Source organism: Mesoplodon densirostris, chromosome 4 (genome assembly GCF_025265405.1).
Source record: "Mesoplodon densirostris isolate mMesDen1 chromosome 4, mMesDen1 primary haplotype, whole genome shotgun sequence".
In the NCBI taxonomy this organism is placed as follows: Eukaryota; Metazoa; Chordata; class Mammalia; order Artiodactyla; family Ziphiidae; genus Mesoplodon; species Mesoplodon densirostris.
This window is the reverse complement of record NC_082664.1, coordinates 43642508-43654242: the sequence shown is the minus strand read 5'-3', so window position 1 is coordinate 43654242 and position 11735 is coordinate 43642508. Positions and strand designations below refer to the sequence as shown.

The 11735-nt window shown below is 45.3% G+C and overlaps 1 protein-coding gene across 1 annotated transcript in view; it reads left to right on the top strand.

The window, feature by feature from the left end:
• The first annotated feature begins 627 nt into the window (after nt 1-627).
• Nucleotides 628-11735, top strand: part of DAAM1 (dishevelled associated activator of morphogenesis 1) — a 179131-nt gene continuing 168023 nt past the window's right edge. Inside the window, exon 1 of the mRNA XM_060096127.1 lies at nt 628-737. The gene's annotated coding sequence lies outside the window, so the exon portion shown is untranslated. The remainder of the gene's footprint in view (nt 738-11735) is intronic.

Here is an 11735-nt window from a genome sequence, read left to right as displayed (position 1 = left end):
AAATGGGAGAAGGAAAGAGAAGACAGAAGGGTAATTTGTACCAAGTGGGGCAAAGGGGGATTTCTCTCCTTCGGGGTCGGCGTCCCTCATCCTCCGGGACATGGGGGAATTCCAGGACCGTATTTAACCCATAAAACCAATGCATCCTATTAATTAGTTGCTACGCGTAGGGAAGGCAGTGAAAGGCTTCATCTTCTCTTTCCAGCTGGGGCCAGCAGAGCCCGGTTGGTCAGAGCTGCCTGGTTGGTGCACACTAGCCCCGGACCCCTCTGGTCCCTCAGAGCCCACATGGGACCGAGTGGAGGTCAAGTCAAAGGGCATGACCGAAGGGTGCCTGCCCCCACTCTCGCCCGCTGAGTCCGCAGCTCGGTTTTTGAAAGACCAACACTAACACTGCAAGGCTGGAGGGCGGGGAAGGGGCGGGTCGCGGCGGGGGCGGGGCTGGGGGCGGGGACGAAGAGGCCCAGGAATGCGTCGGGAAGTGTAGTTTGAACACCCTCAGTAGCGTAGCTACCCAGGCTCTGCTTGTGGAATGTGAAATACAACTCCCAGGAGCGTGCGGGCCGTGCCCGGGAGTACATGCGCAGTGAGCGCCGCATTGTATCCTATCAGGCGAGGAGAGGGTGATGTCACCTGCGAGTTGGTAACCTACGAGCGGCTGTGAAGGAAACTGTTTAACCGGATCCCATTGTACCCGGAGCGCAGAGCCGCCTTTTCAGCATGCGGGGGCTGCTCAGGTAAGGGGGACGTTCCGCGTCGCCCGCCGCACTCCTTCATTAAGTGGCACCGCGAGGTGGCGCGGGGGTGGGCGTGCTTCTTCGGGCCCGGTGCTGGGTTAGCGGCGCGCCCTCCCGCTGCCTCCCCGGAGCTCCGGGGCCAGTAGGTAAATATTAAACCCGTCCTTCAGGTTGGGTCTGGGTGGGAACAGGACCTAGACAGCTCCCGGCTGCCAAGTAGGGTTTGGGAAAATGGCTGCAAGCGCGGTGCAAAGCAAGGCGAGACCGGGGGAAGGCGCCCCCGAGGACGGGGGTGCCTCCCTTCTTTCTTTCTGAGGTGCTCGGATGCCAAGAGAGCCGGCAGGGTACCACTCGCCGCCTTGCTGCTGACACCCCGGGGCTGGGGCGCTGGGGGTCGTGGCCTTGGCTGAGTGCTGCGGGCACTGCTGCTGTCGGGAGCTGCTGGTCCGGGAGGCTCCGGGAGGGACAATCCCGAGGCAGGCTTGGTAGACTCGGAGGTGTAGACCGAAGAGGAGGGACTCGTTTACTCGTTCGCGTCCCAGCAGAACCCCCACCATCCCGGGCACCCTCATCTCAAGACTCATTCGAAAGGGATGGGGTGACTGTAATTTAGGCAAAGTTGGAAGCTAAAAGTCTCAAACCAGAAAGAGGAGGGAAAGCCGCGTTGCGGAAGGAGCGAGGGGTGTTGGCGGACAGCAGCGAGGGGCGGCTGCGCAGCCTGCGGACCGGGTTCGAGGCGGCAAAGAGCGCTCCCGCCTCCCGTCCCTCTGGGTAGGGCGCATCTTGGTGCCCCTTGCACTGATGGCTCCCTCGACAAAGAGCACCTGAGCTGGGACAAAGCGTCTGCACCTGAGCTGGGACGTTAGCGCTGGGCTGGGAGGTGGTAAAGAGGTAGGGAGTGTCGAATAATCTAGCGATACGACTCGCAGTGGGGCAGGAGAGCTGGGTAATCGCTTTTCCCAGCTGGTGGTGAAAATCCAACTGCTTGTGATCCGCTTGGAGACGTGCGCGGCGCCTGAGAACTCTATAAAGTCCTCTGGATTTCCTTTCCCTAGCACTCTTATCCTTTCTCTTACTTGTTCATCAAACCCTTGCTAAAGGCTCTGTTCTCAAGTTGCTCGCAGCCTGCGATTGGGGTGTTCTGTCTCTTGCGCCCATAAAATATTTTAGGGGACCCAGGAATAGAATACACTCCAACCCCCGTTCCCCACCCCGCCTCCCATCTTCACCCGCAGGAGAGCATCAAGAGTAAATGCCACCCGTGACCATTTTGCTCCTCTTGAGTTGGTAGTTTCTTGAGGCTCGAGAAGGACCTAGTGAATTGAAGCGGGGTTTGCCTGCAAGATGAATCCCGTTGCCATGGCGACTCCTGCCGTCGGAATCTTAACTGCTCCCACTGCTGTTTCAATTCAGTGTGGCTCTGCGGGCAGCTGGGAGGGCGTGGCCAGTAGGTGTGGTTAGATGCTCTCCCTGGGCCCAGCTGTTCTCTCCTAGTCACCGGTTTCACAGCCCCGGGCTCTCTCCATTCTCTTGTAAATAGCTTGGACACAATTTTTAGACCCCCTTCCCTCTCACGTCCCCATACCTGGTCTCTCCACCTCCCTCCCCGGAAAAAGCTGTTAAGAGCCTTTGTCCTGAGGCAGACTCTGAAAATTACAATCAAAAGATCTCTCTCCTTTCAGGCTGATCTCTCATTTCAAGAAAATGAAAACATACATTTTCCTAATAACGTATATTATAGTGCTGAAGGCAGCTTTCTCCAGGAGGGAGTTCTCCTCTGTTATGCGTGAAGAGAGCCCCCTGGCCACCAGTAAAGGTCCTCAATTTGCCCTAGGTGCAATTCACTGGAAGTTTTTAGGGACAAGTAATAACTGAAATTGAATTCTGGAAGTCACGGCTATCCCTTGTGGTTCTCATGAAATCTAAAGACCCGTCTAGAGGATGCAGATCCTTGAGAGGTTTGGGATCTAGGAAGCCTGGGTCCTGCTCTCGCTCTGTCATTACTGGCTTCCCCATTCTGGGGTGAACCCTCTGCCTCTGGGGACCTCAGTCATTGGTCACGTGGGAAGAGGGGCACAGCAGTTTTCCTAAAGTTGATTTTCGGTATAAAATCTTGTGACTCTAAAAAGGAGTTGTTCATTGTCTTTTATTTTTCTCAAAGAAATCTGAAGATAAGAGTTTAAGCCCAGCTTCTGACACTGTGACATCAGGTTAATATCTCTGAGCCTTACTTGTATGGCAAAATAGCCCGACTTTTCATGGTAATCCCTCAAAGTGGGCAAGGCAGCTGTATTAGTATTTATAATATTAGTTCTACTACTACTATTATCCCAGTATTTGGACTTCTATTTATCCTTTTATCGTAGAATTGTTTAGATTTTGACTTTTTATAGATTCTTGTTGAATGCAGTTATTTGTAATTTAATTGCATTAAGAGTAATTGAATTATGCAAACATTTTGCCTACCTTCTGCTTTCATTTCATACCAAAGTGGATTATCACAGACAGTGCAGTTAAGGGGGGAAGGTGTATATCTGCTAGCATCTATGCGTGTACATTCGTGTGCAGGTAAATGCTTGGGGTTGCTGAGTGCCAGGCGGTTGACATTCATCATCTTGTTTTAAGTAGGTGGTTATATCCCCACGAGGAAACAGGATCAGAAATTTCACTCACTATTTTTGTCATATAAGTTAGCACTGACTGAAATCTCCTTCAGTTATCTCCTTACTTCTGACTCCCTATAATTCTGATAACAATTCCAATGTGTGTGGGTTTTTCCCACTCTGTGAAGGTCTTTGAGAGCAGAGTCTTTGTCTTGTCTATCCCTGTCTATCCAGCATTTAAAGCAGTGTTTGGCCATTGGTAAGTATTTTATAAATATTTGTTGAATCACTACTGACTAGTAGAACCATGATTGGAGATCCAAGATCTGTATTCTTTCCACTGATAGTTTTGTCATCAGTTGTAATATTCCTCTTAGTTTTCTGTCAAGCAGTTTCATCTCAGCATAAACCAAAACTCCTGTGTAGCATGTGATGAGGTATAAACGGCCTTCCATGTGTTTGAAATAGTCGAATTGTAACTATTTGCTTTTGGAATATATTCACTCACAGAGACTTTTTCCCCCTATAATTAATTCTTAATACAATTCTTATTACCCCAAACCAGACATTTCTAGATTTCTCTCTGTTGTACTGTCCTTGGCCCAGATAACTTTCCCAGGAGGTATATGACAGGAGACCAGGGAGAGAGACCAAGGCAAAGATACCTAGGACTTTTGCCAGGCTGCCAATGGCCCCAGAGGCACCATGTGGGTAGAAGAGTGGGCAATAGCTCTCTCATTTGGGGTGGGGTTGTTCTATAAACGGGTAAGTTGTTCAGGCTGGCTGATGTGAGAGGGGAACAGGGTAAAAGACATCTGTCCAACATTTGTAGCATTCAGTTATCATCCAGTAAGTTGCATCCTGTGGGTTTTCCGAAGTGTAAATTAGTGAGGAGGTGTGATAGTAAAGAGGGTGCAGTGGGTCATGGCCTTGGGTGCTGCTTACAGGAGCTCAGTGAAGAGGTGCCAAGGAATTTGAACCCTGGCTTTCTTGCTTTGTGGACACGCCTCTGAGTGTTAAGAATTTGTGTGTGTCTGCGTGTGGTTTTATTTGAGCTACTTTGTTTAAAAGGCTGCTTTTAGTGTTGATACTGTGGTCATCAGAACAAATAAGGTGTTTACAAACAAAACATAGTTAAGACTGAAAGTGTTTCGTTTTGTAAATATTTGGGGGATAGTATAAAGAGTGGCTTTGGCTTGAGAATCTTGAGGTCTTCTGTGAAATTACTTAAAAACTTACAGCTGTTGGATCAGGGGAAACAAGCTTTTCCAACAAAGTTTGGTACCACTGAGAGCCTTAGGTGTTTGGTTCAGGAAACTTCTGTGGAGCCCTCCCTGGCTTCGTGTCACGCTCCTGGTATTTCCAAGTGTTAAGTCTATCCTTACATTTCAGGAAACAAAGCAACTTTGCCAACTTAGGTTAGCAAACTTGTTGAATCTCTAGAGGGGGCACCAGTCAAAATGAAAATTCTTCAGTTTTGTGATTTTTCTTCTTTGGACAAGGAATGTGGACTACTGTCACTTCTTTTGGCACCATAATTTCTACCTTGGTAATGGAAGGAATCTTTTAAGTGAATGTATATCTTAAACACTTACCGCATCAGATGATAGTGGTTTCCCTGAGAGCTCGGTTTAGAGGCAACTGCTAGCACAGGTAATATTTCAGAACTTGGTAAGGAGGGCTTTTTCTGTAGATTGGCAGGGCTGGGGGTGCAGGCTGGATTGAGGGTTGTGCTTGGAGTGGCTGAGTGGCTGATAGAGATTGGAACTGAAGGATGGATCTGAAGTGCCGCCCCTCCCCCTTCCTTCAGGCTACCCCTTATTGCCTCCACCGAAAGAGGGACAGATGAAGATGAGATGCGAGTTGATTTTGGTGACCTACATTCCACTCCAGCAGACTATTTCCACAGCAAAAAAAAAAAAACATTTACCTTTGTGTTTTCTGGCATCCTTTCCTCTGTTCCAAAAACAGAGAAATGAGCATTTCGGAGTGAGTTTGCATTCATAGTACACATATCTAAGAGTGATTTAAACGTTAAGTCCTAGGAGCATAGCAACAAGCACACAGAGCCTGAGCACCACCCCCCTCCCCTGCCCATTAATCCATTAATCTGAGGTTACCAAATATACCCTCAGCCTTGGTGAGCTTATTTTCCCTGCTGATGTTTAAGCACACCTGGTTTTTACCCCTGTCTGTGACTTTCTGCAGTAATGGCTCCCCTCATCTGGAATGAGCACTCTTCTGAGCATCTGAATTCTCCTTGTGCTCTCAGATCCAGCTTGAGTGCCATAGCTTCTGGGAAGCCTTCCCTGCCTGTCCCTCCGCTTTCACCACCACGCCGGCTTCTTGCTCCTTAGCGCCCTCAGCCTGACCACGCAAACAAACACTCATACCTAATGTGATACTAACAGTCAAGGGATGTGAGGTGCTAAGCTTGGGTCAGGCCTTTCCTAATACTTTACATGAGCTTAACTATGGACTCCTCCACAGCTGCATGAGGTAGGTACTGTTATCACCATTTTACAGCTGAGGAAACTGAGGCATGAAGAACTTAAGGAACTCACCGAGCTCAGGTCACACAGCTAGTAACTGGCAGACCCTGTTAGGGACCCAGGCTTATAGTTCTTTACACCCTCCCCCCCCCCCCATTGCCTTGCTTCTGGTTTTCCTATATGTTATTCTTTTCTCTCCATTGAGTTGGGAGAATCACAGCTTCCTTTGTGTCTCTTGATTCTGAAACAGTGCTGGGCCAACAAGTACTGAGTTGATTAAGAGTAAAACTGCTTCTTCACTTAATGGTTTCTTAGAGTCTGATTTTCTGGAACAGAAAATGTTGTATGAGATTCAAAATGTTGCATTTGCTTATTTGAATGTTAAGAAATTTTGAACTCTCTCCCTTTTGCTTTGTGAATGATAGGCAAATTATTCGAAAAAGGAAATGCTCTTAAATGCCATCTCTGAATCTATGTGGAGTTTGTCCAGCATTAGACCCTCTTGTTAACTGAGATAACTTTTCAGTAGGTTGAATCCCTTATCTGAAGAAAGCCCTTCTCACCCAGAACAGGGCCACAGAAGCCTGTCTTGAGAGTTAAGACTCCCATAACTTCGTAGCTTCCCAACTCCCTGTTGTCTTTTTTTTTTTTTTTTTTTTTTTTGCTGTACGCGGGCCTCTCACTGCTGTGGCCTCTCCCGTTGCGGAGCACAGGCTCCGGACACACAGGCTCCGCGGCCATGGCTCGCGGGCCCAGCCGCTCCGCGGCATATGGGATCCTCCCAGACCGGGGCACGAACCCGTGTCCCCTGCATCGGCAGGCGGACTCTCAACCACTGCGCCACCAGGGAAGCCCCCCTGTTGTCTTTTAACATAAATTGTGAAAGCTCTTTTGAAAAGAAAATGAAAACTTGAGTAGTAGTCAAACACATAATCTAATACTGGGTATCCTTACATATTAAAATAAGCTCCCCCCCCAACCTTAGAAGAGACACTTACTTTTACAGCAGAACAAATTTGGCACCAAATATACAATTGCAGTTCTTTTAAACCATAGCCACTATTGTGAATTAAATGTGGAAAACTAGGCAAGCAAGTTCAATTTCCAGTGTAGTTGGTGTGATTTCCTGACTTACAATAGATCTTTTACTTTTGGCTTAACACTGGATATTGTGCCACTTTGACAATATTTAATGAAGACAATTGAATAAAACACAAACTGTGTCATTTAGAGAAATAATAGGAAAGTTATGCCCTAACAGCATATTGCCAGGAAAGGAAAATGAAAACAAAAGACTTGTTAGCCCTTAGGCTCCTCAAACGTAATATTCATTTAACAGACATTAGTTTCAGAAGCTTTTTTAAATTCGTCTTGTTACATTTCCTAAGTATGTCATTCACCTTTAGTAATAACCTGAGCTCATTCTGTTCTATAAATTGCACCAGGATTGGAGTTGAAGGTTCCTTGTATTTCTGCCAGGCACACAATTAGGGACACGTATTAAACTGGTCTTTGTCCTTTTCATTTCTGAAAAAAATACCTTCTGTACGATTGGCAAACATTGCCCATCTGATGGACTGTCTGAATTTAGACTTCCAAGTGTAGATAGCCTAGATCCGAGCTTTGGGCATTGTCTGGGCAATACAGATGCCCATCTTTTGTTTTTTGAGATGAGTTCTTATATTCTGGCTTATTGGCTAAGCTCAGTTTGTTAGTGACGTACAAACCAGGTCAAGGGCATGAGTTAGCTTTGCCGTGTCTTGGAGTCACCAACTGCACCTGTAATCCTAGTAACTTTTTTTTTTTAACTCATCATGCTCTTGGTCACAAAGGACACTAGACAGTGGAGGATAGACCCTGTGGATATATCAGTGCATAGCCATCATCACTAAGGGCAAAAGATGGTGCCATATTATAAAATGAACTGATGAGGGTCTTAGTTTTTTCAGACCCCATAAGTTAGAGGTAGGGCTTCACCAGCAGTTTGCCTAGGAACTATGTTTATGCTTCTGACAGGTGTCCTCCTGTGAAGAGTGTGGGTCAGGACTAGGGGCAGCTTCCTAAAACATAGCCTTGGTCTTTTCCTTCCCTTTCTTGGCGGTGTGACCACAGTCATTAGTGTGTGTTTTGGTGCCCATTCTGGGCTTCACTCCTCTCCCATAAAATTCTGCAGATTTGCACCCTGGAAGAAGAGTGAAGGATCGTGCCCAACATCATTCACCAGGTTAGTTAGGTTGTTCACATGTGTCTAGGCTTAAATTTGTATTTGATTCATAGAGATTTGGTAAAACTGAGCAGTGAAATGTCTAGACAAGAGTTAAGTTAGAAACTACAGTTCTGTGACAAGAGGGTTAGACTAGGGACCCTTCTAAATCCTGAGAATTTACTACAAAACGTATTGTAAAAAGTTAAAGGAAATGAAATGGACAAATCAAACCATTTAAAGGTCCTTGCTGCATTCTCTACTCTTGAAAGTTGGTGAAATTTTGAATATAGAAAATGTCATATGGTTTTGGCCAAGGTAAATGATTTAGGAATTAAAAAAAAAAATGCTGCCACAGTTACCCCATATTAGCGGTGGCTATTTGAGTTAGGATGATGGTGGCAAAAGAAACAACAATAACATTTCTGTTTGTTTCCCATTCTCTTTGTGTGTGGCAATCTAGTTTGCATTAGAGGTTCTCCTCCCAACACCCCCCTCCCTGCTCAGCACTCAATGGTCATTCAGAGTAAAAGTCAGACAGGGTGTGGAATGAATCTTGCTGGAATTGAAGCTGATAGCTAAGAGTTCAATATGTCCTCAGAAGGTTAAATGAAAGGCATGTTATTATATTTTTGTATTTTTATAATCAAGAACAGAGATTAGATTAGAAAATAGAAAACTTTTGTGACCCATTTAGGGCTTGACACTCAATGAGTAGGTGACACTTCCAACTACAGTTCCAGGAACCATGGCAAGAGACTGCCTTGCTTCATATTTTATGCTAAGGAAGTGAGTAAAAAAAAATTTTTTTTTTTAAGTATATAAAATTTTTAGTTTGACCCAATTTCTTTTCTTTTCCTGTGACGGAAGGTACCTTTCTTCCATACCCCAGCTTTTCCTACTATACTCCTTGGATTGTAATTTGAGCCTGAAGGACCAGTGACCTACTTCCGTGCCAGGAGCCTGTCTGTGGGCAAAGGGAGACCGTGGTCCCCTGTGGCCAGGTTCCATACCAGGGGAGCCATACTCACCGATCTTACAAATGATCTTCCCCCTTAACCTCCTACTTAGAATAGGGAGCAGTGTGGCAGCAGAGAGGGGATGGTTTACGTTTTAATTCTCCCAAGCTCAGATTGTTTTTCTGATGGAACAGGTTGGGGGAAGTAGGTAGAAGGGAGGACAGAGGGAGTTATTGGGTTTCACTTATCTTATCATTTGTTTCCCTCTGGATTGCCTTTGTTTATACAGGTCAGGAATTCCTCCAACAGAAAGTATGCATCCACACGGGGATGTTCAGATTGGGGCTTCCTTCTCCTTGTGCTCCAGTTGCTGACTTGGCTTTCCTCTCCAGCTTAATCTGAAAGGAGGGCTGGAAATATTTAACCTGCTTTAAATTTTTCTGTTATATGAAAAAGAGATCCTAAAACAACGACCTGGGGCAAATGGATTAATGATTTTTCTGACAGGGAAAGGGGATGATGCTGAGTAAGTTTAACGTATAACTTCTTTATGTTGGTCGAGAGTTTAGACACGAATGTTTGACACCTTGAATAAAATCCCTTCGCCTTTTGGTTGCTGCTTGGCAATTGCACGGAGGAAAAAGAAACACCGTTTGATTTTAGGTTTAGATTTGGATGATCTTGGCAGTTCCTTTAAACTTTCCTGGGCCTCTGTTTCCTCATCTGTGAAACAATGTGAAAATTCTAAAATTTTGTGAGAATGGTTTCATCTTAACATAATGACCTCACTTATATGGCGCTGTGTAACGTTGATGTAATATCCACTGAGTTTCCCTAGAATGGAGATCAGTGAGGGGGAACTCTATTTTTTCACCTTCAGAATTTCCAACATTGGTCTCTGCTCTTAGCGCAAGGTTTCTGAGACCCTGTTCTTGGCTGGAGCTAAACCCTCAAGATCTGATCTCTAATCTGCTTAACTAAACAGCTTCTAGTCACGTTCTCCAGTCCTGGGGCTTAGGAAATTCCGTAGGATATAAGTAAGGGATGAGGCTAGATGGTGTCTTTGAGTGACCATCCAGTTCTCTTTAAATTGATCATCTCTTTAAACCAGAATTTGATTACCACCATTACCACACAGGATGGATGTAGCCAACAGTCATGTTTTATTTGGCCAACACAGTGTTCTTTTTAAAAAGGGAATGGTTTTAGTGAGCATTTACACTCTGATTTGTCACTGACCTCACAACACCCTAGTGCCTCATACACAGCCACTTTGTTTATGTGATATTTCTTTACCTCCTTGGCCCTTGAAGGCATTTGAGTTTTCAATCCCCATTTTAAACTAAATTAATTTGCAATAAGAGTCTCTTCAAACGTTTTTCCAGCACTGGGCTGGCAAATGACCCAATTCAGGGTTTCTCAATCTCAGCATTTTAGGTGGGATGGTTCTTTGTTGTTGGGGATTGTGCTGTGCATGTATGATGCTCATTAGCATCCTGGGCCTCTACCCTCTAGATGATAGTAGCAAACTTTCCCCCAGCTGTGACAACCAATATGTCTCCAGACATTGCCAGATGTCCCCTGGCGAGCAAAATTGGGCCCAGTTGAAAGTGAGTTGACAGATTTTGGATGGCCTGGGAATTTTATTTTATTTTATTTTTTTATTTTTTTTTATTTTACAAATTTAATCAGTTATACATATACATATGTTCCCATATCCCCTCCCTTTTGCGTCTCCCTCCCACCCTCCCTATCCCACCCCTCCAGGCGGTCACAAAGAACCGAGCTGATCTCCCTGTGCTATGCGGCTGCTTCTGGCCTGGGAATTTTAAACATTGGACCAGGCTTGGATATTTAGGGGTAAATCGGAATTCATCTGGGAGACCAAGCTATCCTGCTGTTTTTATTTATTTGGGTAGTTGGTTAGAGCAAAGTGAAGGTCAGTGGATTAGACTCTTCAGGGTCACTTCTCCATTTTTCCATGACCACTGCCTGGGAGGCCAGGCATAGTTTAAGGACATGTCCCTGGTCACAACAGGGGACTCTGTGAGACACTGATGCTGGGTCGGGGCAAGCCCACCAGCCCTGGCGGGAAAACAACTTTGAAGCCCATAGCCTGTGTTGGTAGGTCAGTAAAGTTATCTGTGGATAAAGAAGATGAGGCTTTGGGGAAATAAAAGATCATCTCTGTTGTTATTATCAAATGCCAAAATGCTTTAAAAAAAGAAAAAGGCATTTGCCTTTAAAATGACAGTTTATCTCAAATCAGCAGTGAGAGAAGAACTTTGAAAAGGATTAGCAGCAGACTGATGTCCCTCTTTTTTTCTCTCCCTCAAAAAAGAATGTCTGTAAAACTTGACTCAAACACTTGGGCTTTGGCAGCACTCAAACTTACCTTGTCACTCAGTCAGTTTCCGATCAGACTCATCTCTGGCTTCATAAACATGAGGCAGATTTGTTTGTTACAAGTTTCCTAACTTGGCCTATGCCATGGACCATCATGGAGGATTTCAAAGTCTCGAGTTATAACTACCAAAGGTGGGAAACACAATAAAATGGCTCCTTTTACTTGGATTTTACTTAGAGTAATCAGATTAGATCCAAATTTCTATCAAGCATAGCAGAGGCAAGTGAATATCTAAGTTAAGGGGAAAATATTATATTGAGCATTTTATGGACTATCTCATAAGCTATGGAAGTGACACCTTAAAGCATCATTTGTTTATTCACTTGGCAGGTGA